The sequence below is a fragment of the Neoarius graeffei genome, chromosome 3 (genome assembly GCF_027579695.1).
Source record: "Neoarius graeffei isolate fNeoGra1 chromosome 3, fNeoGra1.pri, whole genome shotgun sequence".
Classification (NCBI taxonomy): Eukaryota; Metazoa; Chordata; class Actinopteri; order Siluriformes; family Ariidae; genus Neoarius; species Neoarius graeffei.
This window is the reverse complement of record NC_083571.1, coordinates 13,459,752-13,478,017: the sequence shown is the minus strand read 5'-3', so window position 1 is coordinate 13,478,017 and position 18,266 is coordinate 13,459,752. Positions and strand designations below refer to the sequence as shown.

Here is an 18,266-nt window from a genome sequence, read left to right as displayed (position 1 = left end):
ATGTGGGTCACTTGCTGTTAGCCAATTCACTTTCTCGTACCAGGAGAGCTGAAAGGAACGAGTATTATTCCCTACCTTTTTCACCAAGTCAATTTGAGGCGTTGGTCTACCCTGCTCTTTAATTTTAATTTTTTCCTCGAAAGGAAGACTGGCAAATGGCTTCGCCAAAATTAAATCAGCAATGCTTGGCATCCGTGTGCAGCTTTCTTGCTAGCTGACTAGCCCCCTCAAGTTCAAGTTCAGTCACTCCAAATAAACGAAATTTCTGGAACTAAGATAGCAAACTTGACAACACTATATTTACACTTTATTTACAATGAAAATATATACAAACTAAAAAAGCTGGTAGAAACCGTATGTAATGAATGAAATCGAAATGTAAGCCGATCTCTTACAATACACCACAGCACTTGCGAATCCACATGGGGCTGAACTGATGTTGCCAGATACTGCTGACGTTATCCAGCCCAAAATATGTTCAAAACCCGCCAAAATGCACTTAAAACCGCCCAATTGGGCGGGAAACCCCCCAATCTGGCAACACTGTACCGCTGCCTGTCTATATTTGAAATGAGCTGTCAATCAAAGAAAATATCTGGCCGCTTTCACCAATCACCAGTCTCCTCGCGGAAACTGCCATGTCCCTCCCATGTGAGGCTCGGAGTCCGTGGGCGGGCGTTTTTGCAGTATTTGTCCAATAACCATCTTGCATTTGGAGATTGAAAAGCGCAGAGCTCCCAAATGCCGTTGAAGTCCACTGAGGCTGGGAGTCCGTGAGACTCCGTGGGCGGGCGTTTTCGCAGTATTTGTCCAATAATCGTCTTGCATTTTGAGATTGACAAGCACAAGCTCCCAATCCACTGAGGCTGGGCTGCATCGCGCTGTCACGAGGGGGAAAAACTCACGCACACATTAGGCAAACTGGGGAAAGTTATAAGGGAATGATTTCGCACTGTAGTTGGGTTGAGCACATATATTTCTATGATTCTGGATCTGAAATAGCAATGTTATAAGGTCGGCTATAACATAAGCCTAGCGCAATTCATCCTACACGATGTTCGTCATTTTTAGAGGAGGCTGAGCCTCCCTCGTTGTCTTAGAGCAATCGCCCGTGCTAGAAACGTATGTGTGTTTCTCTCTCTCTCTCTCTCTCTCCCCAAGACACACCAACCTTTTACACCGATTGGACAGTTTAGTTGTTGGATATACGAGGGATCCTTTTCTTTCCTAAGAGTTTTTCAATTCTGACCCAAAATGCAGATAAACTTCCTCATCTCAATTAAAGTATAGCATCAGAGATGGCAAAATTTGTATTTCACCTTGTTTTGATCGAAAACCTGCAAACAGATCTTTTCAAAAAGCTTCCGATAACCTTGAAAGATTTCACACTTTCAGAAATTAGTCTCTGGTAATTCTCAAAAGTACTTGACCAACCTTTAATATCTCCTGATTTCCTGTATCTTTTATTGTACAGTGCACTAAAATAAAACTGAAATAAATGAAATGATCATGCAGAGCAGTCACGCTCTTGCTTCAGTTAAGCACTCGGTTTCTGTCCGTCCCATCATAGTTGCTTTAAGTTCTCTTCCTCCTGAGAATTGGCGGTCTTGTGAACTTTCTTTCCAGGCCAGGATAAGTACAAAAAAGTTTTCTCCACAAGTCAAGCATCTGGTCTAAAAAGATAAAGTTTCACTTGATTTCTTTTGATCATTATTCCGTTTTCTTAAACCGGCCTGCACCAGGGCAATCAGTTCCCCTGCACTATCGTAGCAGGACATCAGCTAAGCCTTCGAGGGAAAAGCCCAGTCAGCGATAAAGAGCACATTCACTTCAAGTCCCTCTCCAGATTGGAAGTGAAGAAGCTGGAGTGCTGATGAATGGAAGCTAGCGTCAGGACTATCTGAATTATTTTTAGCTTGAAGCAAAGTCAGTGGTATAACGCGCTGTTGTGCTGCTCTGGTTCTCAATTTCATTGAGGGATTGAGCCCTCGGTGAAATTTTAGTGGTGACTCAATTTAGGCAAAACCTTCCCAAATCTTCTCTTGATTACCCAACACCATCATGTTCTCGACTCGTGCTCGTCCTCCTCTTGGTACACAACGCTACAATCCAGGCAAATCACTCTCCAGGAAAGATCTCCAAACACTGTCCAAAAGCGATGCCAAGTTGGTGAGATTTACCTCTAGGAGGTTAAGTAGAAATAAGATGACCTGTATATTAACTCCAGTTAGAGTAAGAGATCACACTTGCGCCAGGGGAACCTTATCAACTGATGGTCAAAGCCAGGGGTCATCAAACTACGGCCCGCGGGCCGACTCCGGCCCGCCACCCTCCTTTGACCAGCCCCCCAATCCCTCTGCCCCCCACCACTTGAACCCGGCCCTATGAGGCAATCCCCAAAAGTGGTCATGGCCTATTTTTTTTAAATTGCTTTTTGGCAAATAATAACATGTCTGCGTCTTGTATTTTGTTGATTTTATCAATTAAAATTGATATTTAGTTATAAAATGAACTATTCATATTTTCCGAATTTTCGTCATATGCTCGCGATCAAGCAGTGACAGGCAGCGCACGCGCAGAGAACTGTCAGTGTTCAGGACAGCAAAATGGCTAGCGGTAAGCGAAAAGCTGACAGAGAGTGCAGAGTTTTTAAAGAACAGTGGACCACCGATTATTTTTTCGTTCAGTGTAAGGACCGTGCAGTTTGTCTTGTACGTAAAGAAAGTGTGTCGGTTTTCAAAGAATATAATCGGCGGCGTCACTACAAATCCCGCCACAAAGAGTATGCTAGTTTGCGAGGGCAAACAAGAGAAGACAGGATTCGGAGGATGAAATGCGGACTGGCTGCACAACAGAATGTATTCCTTCGCCAAACCCAGATCGACCAGGCTGCTGTCCGAGCTAGCTATAAGGTAGCTCACCTACTAGCTACCCATGGAAAGCCGTTTACTGATGGGGACTTTGTTAAAGTATGCATGCTTGCTGTGGCCGAGGAGGCGTGTCCCGACAAGAAGGATGCGCTCAGCGCGGTGAGTCTCTCCGCACCTACTATGACCAGGCGGACCGAAGATTTGGGGGACAACGTGTATGACCAGCTGAATGAGAAAGCATCAGAATTCGAGTTTTTTGCTTTGGCCATGGATGAGAGCAATGACGTGCAGGACACAGCACAACTGCTGTGATCTATTGCTCATATTACTATAATTTCACTGTTTTTTTAATGTATTTATTTTACAGGCCTATTTATTTGACCTTTATTAAGTGCTGCACACAATTATTATTAATATTATTAATAATATCAACAGGCCTACCTACAATTTATAATTTTCCACTCACCTTTGCCAGTGTCAATCACCTCGACTAGGCAGATGTTTCTTACCTTGACAGCTTTGATGTTATTTTTATTAGAAAATAAATAAATGGAATATCTGTGGTATTTCAAATTAAAACTAAGTGTGAAGACTCGATTACTACTTTTGCAAACCGCTAGTAAAGATAAACAAATATGTGCCAGGAATCAAGTGTGGATATAGTAGTGTGGATATAGTAGTGTGGATATAGTAGTGGGGATATAGTAGTGGGGATGGCCGTGCCAGGCTAGTAATCTCTACTACACAATGAGGCCTGCTGGTGGTCATATTTGTCTGGGTCATACAATTCTATGTTATATAGCTGACCCGACCCCGGCCCCCCATCACAGTCAGGAACGACAATGTGGCCCCCAGAGAAAAAAGTTTGGTGGCCCCTGGTCAAAGCCATTTACTTTATATCATTAATACTGTAAATGGCATCTTCACACTTTTTCAAATGCTCGAGAACCGATTCTGTGCTTGTTTGAGGGCAGGGCTAATACTGAAAAGTTTACGTTCACATTTCAGAAAGGAATTCTTCAACGTGCCTCGATTGTACACTTGCATACTCCATACTTTTGTAGGAGCAGGTTTGTAAGCACCATTTGTCAGCACCCTTTAAAAAAAAATCCTTTCCTTTGGTGCTAACAATTAAGCAGCGAAGGGCAAGCATGGCATGTTATCAAATACCTGCAATAAGGAGCCGCTCGAATATAAGAATATTCTTAGCCATGCAGGTTGACACGAGACATGCATTTTTTTTACTCATTCATTCATCATTCATTATCTCTAGCCGCTTTATCCTTCTACAGGGTCGCAGGCAAGCTGGAGCCTATCCCAGCTGACTACGGGCGAAAGGCGGGGTACACCCTGGACAAGTCGCCAGGTCATCACAGGGCTGACACATAGACACAGACAACCATTCACACTCACATTCACACCTACGGTCAATTTAGAGTCACCAGTTAACCTAACCTGCATGTCTTTGGACTGTGGGGGAAACCGGAGCACCCGGAGGAAACCCACGCGGACACGGGGAGAACATGCAAACTCCGCACAGAAAGGCCCTCGCCGGCCCCGGGGCTCGAACCCAGGACCTTCTTGCTGTGAGGCGACAGCGCTAACCACTACACCACCGTGCCGCCCAGGCATTTTTTTTACTGATTTATTTATTTATTTATTGGTGATTCTCTCAGTACAAGTGTCCGTACCAGAATGCTGAGCTAATTATAGTGCTCCAGCAGGGTTCCCCCCGGGTTCTGAGAAATATTCTCCACCTTTTTCCTTGAAAAATCACGTCAAAGATGTACATATTCTTCACTTTTTCTCAGTCTGTATTTTTTCTTAGTTACCGGCGTATCAAAGTGGACTTAATACACGTTTATACTAAGCAAACTGGCACAATTCAAATATTTGTACAGATACAGCGAGGCCTCTCTGTTACATATAAAATTTGAGCTCCACTCCAGCCTCTGGGTGGCACGGTGGTGTAGTGGTTAGCGCTGCCGCCTCACAGCAAGAACGTCCAGGTTTGAGCCCCGTGGCCGGCAAGGGCCTTTCTCCGGTTTCCCCACAGTCCAAAGACATGCAGGTTAGGTTAACTGGTGACTCTAAATTGACCGTAGATGTGAATGTGAGTGTGAATGGTTGTCTGTGTCTATGTGTCAGCCCTGTGATGACCTGGCGACTTGTCCAGGGTGTACCCCACCTTTCGCCCGTAGTCAGCTGGGATAGGCTCCAGCTTGCCTGTGACCCTGTAGAACAGGATAAAGCGGCTACAGATAATGAGATGAGATGAGACTCCAGCCTCTAATAAGAAGGACTTGGTTTTGGGCGCCCTGTGCACCATCAAGCTAAAATAAACCTCTTTAGTTTGAGCTTACTGAAGGTTATTTTAGCAGGGAATTATTCTAAAGAGGTATGAGGACTCCCTTTAGCCTTTACTTCAACACTAAACTTGATTTACAATTGAAGAGAGTTGAGAAGAATCTTGGTCCAACCAACAGTGAAGGAATTCGAATTTCCTGTTGATTTACAAACCGAACACAGAATGACGCTGCGTTTTACATCATACGTTCACCGTGGGAACTCAACATGCCACGCTGCCCAAAACAGTGCTCCCTTCAGTCCCTTACTGGCTGACAGCACTTTCACTTTGGAGTTTTTACCGACCCCTGTATTACTGACACTATCCAATATGCTTGGGGACGGTAGGGGTCTGAGTGGGTTTATTTATTTATTTATTTTTATTGCTATTTTTTTAAACCGACTCCTGGATTACTGACGCTGTCCAATATGTTTGAGGACAGTAGCAGCTCTGAGTATTCTTTTTTTTCTTTTAAAACTAACCCCTGTATGACAAACACTGTGCAATATGCTCAGGGACGGTAGGGGCTCTGAGGGTTTATTTATTTATTTTTTTATAAACCGACCCCTGTATTACTAACACTGTCCAGTCAGAGATGGTAGGGTTCTGAGGTGTTTTTTTTTTAATTTTTAAACCAACTCCTGTATTACTGATGCTGTCCAGTATAATCAGAGATGGTAGGAGCTCTAAGGGTTTTTTTTTTTTTTTAAACCGACCCCTGTATTACTGACGCTGTCCAATATAATCAGGGATGGTAGGGGTGCTAAGGGTTTATTCATTTATTTTAAATTTTTATAAACTGACCCCTGTATTACTGACACTGTCCAATATGCTCGAGGACGGTAGGGGCTCTGAATGTTTTTTTTTGTTTTTTTTGTTTTTTTTTTAAACCGACCCCTGTATTACGGGCGGCACGGTGGTGTAGTGGTTAGCGCTGTCGCCTCACAGCAAGAAGGTCCTGGGTTCGAGCCCCGGGGCCGGCGAGGGCCTTTCTGTGCGGAGTTTGCATGTTCTCCCCGTGTCCGCGTGGGTTTCCTCCGGGTGCTCCGGTTTCCCTCACAGTCCAAAGACATGCAGGTTAGGTTAACTGGTGACTCTAAATTGACCGTAGGTGTGAATGTGAGTGTGAATGGTTGTCTGTGTCTATGTGTCAGCCCTGTGATGACCTGGCGACTTGTCCAGGGTGTACCCCGCCTTTCGCCCGTAGTCAGCTGGGATAGGCTCCAGCTTGCCTGCGACCCTGTAGAAGGATAAAGCGGCTAGAGATAATGAGATGAGATGAGACCCCTGTATTACTGACGCTGTCCAATATACTCAGGGATGGTAGGGGCTCTGAGTTTTTATTTTTATTTTTTTTAATTTTATAAACCGACCCCTGTATTACTAATGCTGTCCAATATAATCAGGGATGGTAGAGGCTCTGAGTATTTATTTATTTTAAACTTTTTTAAACCAACCCCTGTATTACTTTTATTTTATTTGACCTTTATTTGACCAGGGTGAGTCCCACTGAGACATTCAGCCTCTTTTACAAGGGAGCCCTACTGACACTGTCCAATATGCTGGGGGATGGTAGGGGCTCTGAAGTTTTTTTGTTTGTTTGCTTGTTTTTTTAAACTGACCCCTGTATTACTGACGCTGTCCAATATGCTCGGGGATGGTAGGAGCGCTGAGGTTTTTTATTTTTTATTTTTTATTTTTTAAACCGACCCCTGTATTACTGACGCTGTCCAATATGCTCGGGGATGGTAGGAGCTCTGAGGTTTTTTATTTTGTTTGTTTGTTTGTTTGTTTGTTTGTTTTTTTAAACCGACCCCTGTATTACTGACGCTGTCCAATATGCTCGGGAACGGTAGGGGCTCTGAGGTTTTTATTTATTTATTTTTTTTTTAATAAAAACAACCCCTATATTACTGACGCTGTCCAATATAATCAGGGATGGTAGGGGCTCTGAGGGTTTATTTATTTTATTTATTTTTAATTTTTTTTAAACTGACCCCTGTATTACTGACGCTGTCCAATATGCTCAGGGATGGTAGGAGCTCTGAGGTTTTTTATTTTATTTTATTTTTTTTTAAACCGACCCCTGTATTACTGACGCTGTCCAATATGCTCGGGGATGGTAGGAGCTCTGAGGTTTTTTATTTTGTTTGTTTGTTTGTTTGTTTTTTTAAACCGACCCCTGTATTACTGACGCTGTCCAATATGCTCGGGAACGGTAGGGGCTCTGAGGTTTTTATTTATTTTTTTTTTTTTTAATAAAAACAACCCCTATATTACTGACGCTGTCCAGTATAATCAGGGATGGTAGGGGCTCTGAGGGTTTATTTATTTTATTTATTTTTAATTTTTTTAAAACTGACCCCTGTATTACTGACGCTGTCCAGTATGCTCAGGGATGGTAGGGGCTCTGAGTTTTTTTTTTTTTTTTTTTAAACTGAGTCCTGCATTACTGACGCTGTCCAATATGCTCGGGGATGGTAGGGGCTCTGAATTGTTTTTTTTTTGTTGTTGTTGTTTTTTTTAAACTGAGTCCTGCATTACTGATGCTGTCCAATATGCTCAGGGACGGTAGGGGCTCTGAGTTTGCCTCCCCCATGACTGTTTTGGCCCTTACGGTAAATCATCTTCAGTGCTTGAAGCAGCTCACCCAAAAAACTTCATCAGCTTAGACTGCACCATTGTTTGGTTCACACAGATACCACCACACCAGGCCAATTAAGGGCCCGTTTACACGAGGATGCTGTCGGGTAAAAACGACTAAATATTTTATCGGAAGTGCCTTTCGTCTACACGGGGACGGCGTTTCCGAGGCTGAAAAACGGAAAAAATTGAAAACGCCTTCCAGAGTGGATAAGTTAAAAACAGCCCCCGTTGCATATCCGTCTAAACTACCCAATACGCGAAACTCTGCTCGGATCTGCTCACGTCGGGTACGCGTTTACGTCATACATATGTCATATACTGTACATGCCAGCCCAGGAAGTAAGAAAGTAAGTAAAAAAGTAAGAGCATGTCTGATTACATCGATCCAACGGATCTTCAAGCTGCTCTGGCAGCTTTAATAAACGTCCAGGAGTCCTTCGAACATCTATACCGAATCTGCACATATACCGTTAATGAACAGAGGCAGGTATAGTATGCTCTTACTTTTTTACTTACTTTCTTACTTACCATAGCCAGAGTAGTCAAAGTTTTCGCGGCGCAGATGTGCAGATCAGACAAGACGGAAGACGTTGCGCATGCGTGCAGACATAGCGGAGGTCTTTCACAGCACCACCTAGCCGCCTGGCATGCACATCCAATTGAATTCCACACATTTATGCGTCACTGTATAGACGCAGATTTCCTCCTTGAAAACGGTCGTGTAGACGCGGAAAAAAGTGAGAACGAAAACGGACTTTTGCGTTTTTGTTTCAGACCGTCCCCGTGTAAAGTGGGCCTAAGACGCACTGCAATTGGTCAAAAGCTTGGCGCCCATTTGGCCATTATGTGTAGTCGATTTTTATTGGTCACAAGCACGTGCTCATCACTTACACTCTGGCTTCACGCCGTCTCTTCACTGCGGTTGGATTTCAGCAAACGGAGGGATTTGTGGAGGGATTTCTTGAAAAGATGACTTATGATAAAGATGACAAATACATTCATCACTGTGATGACTGCGAGTAATTTTCTCTTAGTCACTGATGAATTATGTTCGTCAACGACGAGCGTGATGAGTGCCAGCGGGAACCCTGCTCCAGTCCTGTGGAAATCTGGTTTTAAATGTCAGTAACCATTAAAACTCTTTTCCCCAGTTCTCTCCCCAGTATCACAAAATAGTCCAGATGTTACTGACCAAAATTGTTCACTTTAATAGTTGCGAAATGGACAAGAATAGCCTGCTTTTTTCATGTACAACAAAACAACCATCGCTGAATTGTTCTTACATATGTGGGTGCTTGGATGATAGGACACGCATGTCTCAGTATTGTACAGAGAGCCACCTGGCATAGTTTGAATGATCCATCGCGAACATTCAGGGTAGTATCTGTCGTATGGCGTTGACGTACAGTACAGGGAGAAGTTTTCTTCTCTAAAAAGATCTCACAAGCTGAAGATAGATGAGCTTTTTTGCAAAAAATTGTATAGGAAATTACCACAGGAATCCTGAATCAGTGCATTTTTACACCATGTACTAAATTTATTTGACGATTAGAATACAATGCTGAATTCAGCTGGACGATAGTCATAAATGTGACGTCCAACAACTTTTGCAGCAAGTGTGACTCAGAAAACAAAGAAAATCTGTATATGTTATACTTCACCACAGGGTACCCAAACATAAAGATAAAAATCAATGAAGATGGTCACGTGACTGCATTTTAGAACTCAAATAAAGACAAAAGTGTAGAAAATGACTCGGTGGTTCTTGTTAGTGATTTGTACTCACAAATTGTCTTGAAGAGTAACCTATACTTTAAGAAGGATTTATATTTTCGGCCTCATGTTGGATAAATCCACCTCATTTCACCAGATTTCAGAAAATGTTCCCGACTGACCATCTCCGATTTGTTTCATACTTTCACAAGCTAATGTTTTTATTCCTAGTAAACACCATGCAACATTTCAGCCTTATATCTTTAATAGTTTTTGAGATATTGGGGCTTTAAAAATGAGGCGTGACACTGATTTTACTGTAAAAACGAGTGGTACAGAAAAAGACGCTAAGTTCAATTAGTCATCACTTTGAACTATTCATGCTAGATGCATGAAATTTTCAAGAGTTGTTCTTAGGTACTAGATGTCTTTAACTACTATAAAAGAAGATCCACAGTTGCATATTTGTCAGTTTATAGCTTGCTGAAAACTGTTTAAAAAAAATCGTTTGTGCTTTGGAGCAGTTTTAGACTGGTACCAAAATCCAGAATTGTGACACCCAAAGGCATTTTTGAGACAAAGTCGGCAAACAGTCTTATTTTGTCAATTTGGGTGTGCCGAATTCAAATCTGCAATATGCCGAGCTCTATCTGACCTCTGTTGACCTCTAGAGGTCATTGAACTTTGGGCCTGTAAACGTCTCAGCTGAACCCAGTTTCTCAGCTTTCTAAGGAATGAAATGTACTAAAATGATTAATGAAGTTAGCAAATGGCCTTGTTTGTTAAATGTTTGGGTGCTGAATTCATTTTTCATTTGTAAAACGACATATGACCTCTGATAACCTCAAGGTCATTAAACTTGGCCTATAGGCCTATGCATTTAACGGCATTTTTAAACTGACTTTACTCCCCCAAAAAGAATATGAACAGACAAAAAACAAATAGAAAGGAACAAATACAACATTAAATGCCAGTCCATGTACATGTGACTTACTTTTCACAATGAGAATGCCTAGGCGATCACCTTACATAACATTGCATTACATTTAGCGGTTATTGTTTATACAAAGCTACTGAAAAAAGGACAGATTCAGCAGCATACAAAATGTGGGGGCATACAGGGTATACAGGTTAATCAGGGTTAGTATATATGAGAGTTTTTTTCTTTGTCGTTTGTTTTTTGTAAAGGCTTTACCCCGTTTAAAACAAAACAAAAAACAAACAACAAAGAAAAAAACTCTCATATATACTAACCCTGATTAACCTGTATACCCTGTATGCCCCCACATTTTGTATGCTGCTGAATCTGTCCTTTTTTCAGTAGCTTTGTATAAACAATAACCGCTAAATGTAATGCAATGTTATGTAAGGTGATCGCCGAGGCATTCTCATTGTGAAAAGTAAGTCACATGTACATGGACTGGCATTTAATGTTGTATTTGTTCCTTTCTATTTGTTTTTTGTCAGTTCATATTCTTTTTGGGGGAGTAAAGTCAGTTTAAAAATGCCGTTAAACGCATAGGCCTATAGGCCAAGTTTAATGACCTTGAGGTTATCAGAGGTCATATGTCGTTTTACAAATGAAAAATGAATTCAGCACCCAAACATTTAACAAACAAGGCCATTTGCTAACTTCATTAATCATTTTAGTACATTTCATTCCTTAGAAAGCTGAGAAACTGGGTTCAGCTGAGACGTTTACAGGCCCAAAGTTCAATGACCTCTAGAGGTCAACAGAGGTCAGATAGAGCTCGGCATATTGCAGATTTGAATTCGGCACACCCAAATTGACAAAATAAGACTGTTTGCCGACTTTGTCTCAAAAATGCCTTTAACTCCTTAAATAAGCACTTTTTTGAATTTTGGTACCGGTCTATTTTGGCCCTCTGTATTTCCACATTGAAGCACATCAGATCTTTCAAATTTTGGTATTTATTTCTCATGTTATAGTACTATTTTGGTGACAAAGTATTTTTCTAAAAGAAATAAAATTTTATGATTTATGAAGCATTTAAAAATGAAAAAAAATCATTTCACGTCTATATTTCAAATGCATGTTGCTCATGTATGACAAGGTCTACCATAAAAAGAATTATACCACTGGAAAGAGCATCTCATCTCATCATCTCTAGCTGCTTTATCCTGTTCTACAGGGTCACAGGCAAGCTGGAGCCTATCCCAGCTGACTACGGGCGAAAGGCGGGGTACACCCTGGACAAGTCGCCAGGTCATCACAGGGCTGACACATAGACACAGACAACCATTCACACTCACATTCACACCTACGCTCAATTTAGAGTCACCAGTTAACCTAACCTGCATGTCTTTGGACTGTGGGGGAAAACGGAGCACCCGGAGGAAACCCATGCGGACAACATGCAAACTCCACACAGAAAGGCCCTCGCCGGCCACGGGGCTCGAACCCGGACCTTCTTGCTGTGAGGCAACAGCGCTAACCACTACACCGCCCTGGAAAGAGCATGTCTTCATTAATATATTCACAAAATATGAAGTTGGTATCTTGAATCAAACTATATTTATTAAGGTATCAAATATGCCATGTTTCACAACAAACAGAAATTTAAAACACAGAGCCACTGTACTTAAAATACAATCACAAAATTGTATCCGAGTACTAATATTTGTATTTTACGTCTAAATATTCAGCTTGTCTTTATTCTGCAAGTTTTACCAGACCCAGTTCTACAATTTAAACAAACTACAGTGTCAGTAGAAGCAAAACTTCAAACAAATACTGTCTACTTGAAGAGTTCGAACAATGTATTGATTTGCTTTTCAGCATCAGATGGAAGTTTATATTGCCTGCCACTTGATGTAAGTGGAGCATCAATAATCTTCAGGATATGTACAAGAGGGACCCAACAGTTATCCTCCCTCCTGGGCTAGCTGTAAGGATGCATGAATATTACTTGTCCCTCGTCCGATGTTGCACTTACCGTACGTTACCCATCCACCATTGTTGGTCATACAAGCACACAACATATTTACGGTACTAGGAACTGTATCTACAAGAGAGACAATTTCCAGGTTTAATGTATTACTTGGAGCATATATCATATGCCTTGAAACGGCATTTCCACCTGTAGCAAAACATGGCGTATTTGATACCTTAATAAATTATAGTTTGATTCAAGATACCAACTTCATATTTTGTGAATATATGAATGAAGACATGCTCTTTCCAATGGTAAAATTCTTTTCATGGTAGACCTTGTCATAAATGAGCAATATGCATTTGAAATATAGGCGTGAAATGATTTTTTTCATTTTTAAATGCTTCATAAATCAGAAAATTTTATTTCTTTTAGAAAAATACTTGGTCACCAAAATAGCACTACAACATGAGAAATAAATCCCAAAATTTGAAAGATCTGATGTGCTTCAGTGTGGAAATACAGAGGGCCAAAACTGCTCCAAAGCACAAACGATTTTTTTTTAAACAGTTTTCAGCAAGCTATAAACTGACAAATATGCAACTGTGGATCTTCTTTTATAGTAGTTAAAGACATCTAGTACCTAAGAACAACTCTTGAAAATTTCACGCATCTAGCATGAATAGTTCAAAAGTGATGACTAATTGAACTTAGCGTCTTTTTCTGTACCACTCGTTTTTACAGTAAAATCAGCGTCACGCCCCATTTTTAAAGCCCCAATATCTCAAAAACTATTAAAGATATAAGGCTGAAATTCTGTATGGTGTTTACTGGGAATAATGACATTTAGTTTGTGAAAGTATGAAACAAATCGGAGATGGTCAGTCGGAGGGCCTCCGGTGATTTTATATGGACTGACCCTATTGGGAAATTCCTGACGTGTAGTTCTCGCCTCCAGAGGCTAATTAACAGTTATTCCATGAAATCGGGTCGTACATGAGCTGATAGCCAGGTTTTGTTTTTTGTTTTTTGGTCGATAACAGCAGAACTAAAAGGTACGGTATCAACCATAAATAGCACAAGTTAGTCGGTGTGCTGGGCTGAACATGGAGAGCTTCCGCACTTGATGACGAATGTATTGTGCTTTTTTTAATTTTTTTTTAAGCAAACCACCATTTTCAGTGGTGGAGGACGAAGGATTGGATCTCTGGAGCAATCCCAGGCTTAAGTACAGTGTTTGCAGATCAACAACTGTTCCAAACCCAGAACTCAAACATCCAACACATCCTGTGAAAACAGCCTTTAATGTCTTTCGTCGGCAGCCATTTCTGTAGGCTTGGTATTTTGTTTGTTTAAAGCTTATGAAATCCAGCTTGCAAGTTTTAACAGTAAACTGGAAGTTATTTGACCTTTTTCAAGACGGTTATCGCTCCCATCATCCACTGTATTATAGTTTATAATTACATATTGAAGGGTGGACAAATCCATAGCCTGTCTGGAACAAGCAGATTTCATCTTTTTTTTTTAATAACTATTTTCTAGTTGCTCAGCAGACAGATACGTTCGAACATTCAGCAGACACGGAATGATATATCTGTTTCCCCTAAGTTTATAGGTTGGGGGGCTGGATGAAGATGATCACCTGCAGGACTCCTCCCACAGCTCCTATTACAGAGCATTTGGACCTGAAAAAACAGTTAAAGGAGTCCTGTTTTAAGTCCTCACATTTATTTTAGAACAATAATTATAACTATTTTTACAATTGAGGTTTTTCACCTGACGTCACAGGGTCACGTGACGCCCCAGTGTCTGCCATTTTGAAGGTCAAGCTACATACTAACGCTGCAGACAGAGAGGGAGAACCAGCTTGAAAAAAAAACGTGTTACAGACACCGGATCCAGTGTAAATAGCTGCCGGAGCGCGCTCCGGCTTGCTCCCCCTCAAATTAAGCAGCGCGCTCAGGCTTGCTCCCGGAGTGCTCCGGCCGAGGTTCCGGAGCGCGCTCCGGCTTGCTCCCCCTCAAATTAAGCAGCGCGCTCAGGCTTGCTCCCGGAGTGCTCCGGCCGAGGTTCCGGAGCGCGCTCCGGCTTGCTCCCCCTCAAATTAAGCAGCGCGCTCCGGCTTGCTCCCCCTCAAATTAAGCAGCGCGCTCCGGCTTGCTCCCGGAGTGCTCCGGCCGAGGTTCCGGAGCGCGCTCTGGCTTGCTCCCCCTCAAATTAAGCAGCGCGCTCCGGCTTGCTATTTACACTGGATCCGGTGTAAATAGCTGCCGGATCATAATTACAGCAAACTAGTAAATACAGTAAAGGAAAAACTTGAGACTGAAAGGTTTTAACAGTCATCCAAATGACTGAACGTAAACATTGCTACAGTAACATACTAGCTATGTTGTTGACATTAGCTAGTGCTAACAGCTAGCTGCTAGTACACTGCTACAACACAGACACCGACCCTAATAATACAGTTCTTGGTCATTGCCTGGTAACAGCAAATTTATAACGGGCCATGTCTCAACAGACTAAGAAGTTATTTCAATGACATTTAATAACATTTTGTTTATCCTGAGGACCGAAAGTAAATGAAAATGTGAACAAACCTTAGCTGTAATAAGATGGCGACCACCAGCTCCAGGGACGACCCGCTGATGTAGGCATGTTACCCAGCCTGACACAAAATATTTGTAGGCATCCAAACTCTTATACGCTTTCAGATCAATACCTGTGTATGGCGATGGGTTTTTAACGACATAGGTATACAGACCATGTGGGCCGAAGTCAGGTAAAGACGAGGGCTTCGTGTACTTCCGTACGTCAGTGAACAATCCTGGTGGAAGCAGGTAAACGTCATTTTCTAAGCCTGCTAACCTCAATTTTTGCAAATACCTCTCCCTCTGCTCGCCCTGTAAATGCCCTACGTCGCTGGATAGTGAACGTGTTTTCTGCATCTCGCTCCTTTTTCTTTTATGTTTTTCATTTGTCGCCTTCCTCGCATTCAAACTGATTCGAGCCGTGACGTCCAAAATGGCAGCCTCACATGACTTGGTCACGTGGGTGAAAAACCTCAATAGAACTGCACCCCTTTTTTATATTATTTATTTATTATGTGTGTGTAGGGGAAACACTGTATCGTGCCACGATAAATCGTGATCCAAATTTATGATGATTTGCATCAATGAAATAAAATGCTAGCTGTAATTGCGTTGTTTGATAACACACAATAGTGAGATTGTGCATGACTTCACCATAGGAGGAAGTAACACAGCTCTAATGCTGCGAAAACACAAAGCAGATCTAAAATTGGAAAGAGCCGTTGTGTGATTGACTCTACAAATAGACTTAACCCCTTCAATGCCCTTGGACGAGTCACGTACATCATGAAATCTTTTACTGCTGTGCCTTATGACGTACGCTACTCGTCATAAACACCTCCTTTTATGTACCTGAGATGGCACATTACTTTAACTTCACAGTGGCACATTACCACACGTGGGCCTAGTGGTTAGCGTGTTCGCCTCTCAATCGGGAGATCGCGAGTTCTGTTCACGGTCGGGTCATACCAAAGACCATCGTAAAAATGGTACCCAGTTACTTGGTGTACATTTGTGTTTTCAAGTACTAGTAATTCATGTTTATGGACAGGTTTTCATTGACAGACCCGTTGTCTTGGGGTTTTTGAAGTTGTTTTTGATTACTAAAGTTATTTTTACTCTACAACAGTGTTTTTTTGTGATTTTTTTTTTCTATACAAATATTAAAAATATGAAGTTCTGAACAAGTTAGAGAAAGATTATCAAAATATCCCAATTTTGACCTATTTTTGTTCTATATGCCTGGCACATTACAATTACAGTGGGGCAAAAAAGTATTTAGTCAGCCACCAGTTGTGCAAGTTCTCCCACTTAAAAAGATGAGCGAGGCCTGTAATTTTCATCATAGGTACACTTCAACTATGCGAGACAGAATGGGGGGAAAGAATCCAGGAAATCACATTGTAGGATTTTTAATGAATTAATTGGTAAATTCCTCGGTAAAATAAGTATTTGGTCACCTACAAACAAGCAAGATTTCTGGCTCTCACAGACCTGTAACTCCTTCTTTAAGAGGCTCCTCTGTCCTCCACTCGTTACCTGTATTAATGGCACCTGTTTGAACTCGTTATCAGTATAAAAGACACCTGTCCACAACCTCAAACAGTGACACTCCAAACTCCACTATGGCCAAAACCAAAGAGCTGTCAAAGGACACCAGAAACAAAATTGTAGACCTGCACCAGGCTGGGAAGACTGAATCTGCAATAGGTAAGCAGCTTGGTGTGAAGAAATCAACTGTGGGAGCAATTATTAGAAAATGGAAGACATACAAGACCACTGATAATCTCCCTCGATCTGGGGCTCCACGCAAGATCTCACCCCGTGGGGTCAAAATGATCACAAGAACGGTGAGCAAAAATCCCAGAACCACACGGGGGGACCTAGTGAATGACCTGCAGAGAGCTGGGACCAAAGTAACAAAGGCTACCATCAGTAACACACTACGCCGCCAGGGACTCAAATCCTGCCATGCCAGACGTGTCCCCCTGCTTAAGCCAGTACATGTCCAGCCCCGTCTGAAGTTTGCTAGAGAGCATTTGGATGATCCAGAAGAGGATTGGGAGAATGTCATATGGTCAGATGAAACCAAAATAGAACTTTTTGGTAAAAACTCAACTTGTCGTGTTTGGAGGAGAAAGAACGCTGAGTTGAATCCAAAGAACACCATACCTACTGTGAAGCATGGGGGTGGAAACATCATGCTTTGGGGCTGTTTTTCTGCAAAGGGACCAGGACGACTGATCCGTGTAAAGGAAAGAATGAATGGGGCCATGTATCGTGAGATTTTGAGTGAAAACCTCCTTCCATCAGCAAGGGCATTGAAGATGAAACGTGGCTGGGTCTTTCAGCATGACAATGATCCCAAACACACCGCCTGGGCAACAAAGGAGTGGCTTCATAAGAAGCATTTCAAGGTCCTGGAGTGGCCTAGCCAGTCTCCAGATCTCAACCCCATAGAAAATCTTTGGAGGGAGTTGAAAGTCCGTGTTGCCCAGCGACAGCCCCAAAACATCACTGCTCTAGAGGAGATCTGCATGGAGGAATGGGCCAAAATACCAGCAACAGTGTGTGAAAACCTTGTGAAGACTTACAGAAAATGTTTGACCTCTGTCATTGCCAACAAAGGGTATATCACAAAGTATTGAGATGAACTTTTGTTATTGACCAAATACTTATTTTCCACCATAATTTGCAAATAAATGCTTTAAAAATCAGACAATGTGATTTTCTGGATTTTTTTTCTTCTCATTTTGTCTCTCATAGTTGAGGTATACCTATGATGAAAATTACAGGCCTCTCTCATCTTTTTAAGTGGGAGAACTTGCACAATTGGTGACTGACTAAATACTTTTTTGCCCCACTGTAATTATGGGTGGCAGCCAAGGGGTTAATAAGAAATCTGAGCTCTCTCTCTTTACAGACTGCTGAAAGATAAAGGGAAGAGAAGAAAATGGAGGGAGTAAAAATGTTCATAAGTGTATTAAGAATTTTTGTTTGTAAGGCCTGTTTGTTATGAACATTTTTTGTTTTTAATAAAAGGAATATTTTAGTTAATCCATCCATTTTGGCACATCACTACAGTGACATGGTCGCTCTGACGGCTTCAGCCATCAAAGTGTCTAGGGAACATTACAGCAGTGGTTTCCCGTTGCCTTCTATTGGATTATTATCTAGAGGTTTTCTCCTCTCAACCATCCACACACAC

The 18,266-nt window shown here is 41.8% G+C and overlaps 1 protein-coding gene across 3 annotated transcripts in view; it reads left to right on the top strand.

The window, feature by feature from the left end:
* Window positions 1-18,266, top strand: part of fam184ab (family with sequence similarity 184 member Ab) — a 440,896-nt gene that overhangs the window by 71,350 nt on the left and 351,280 nt on the right. The gene's annotated exons all lie outside the window — the stretch shown is intronic.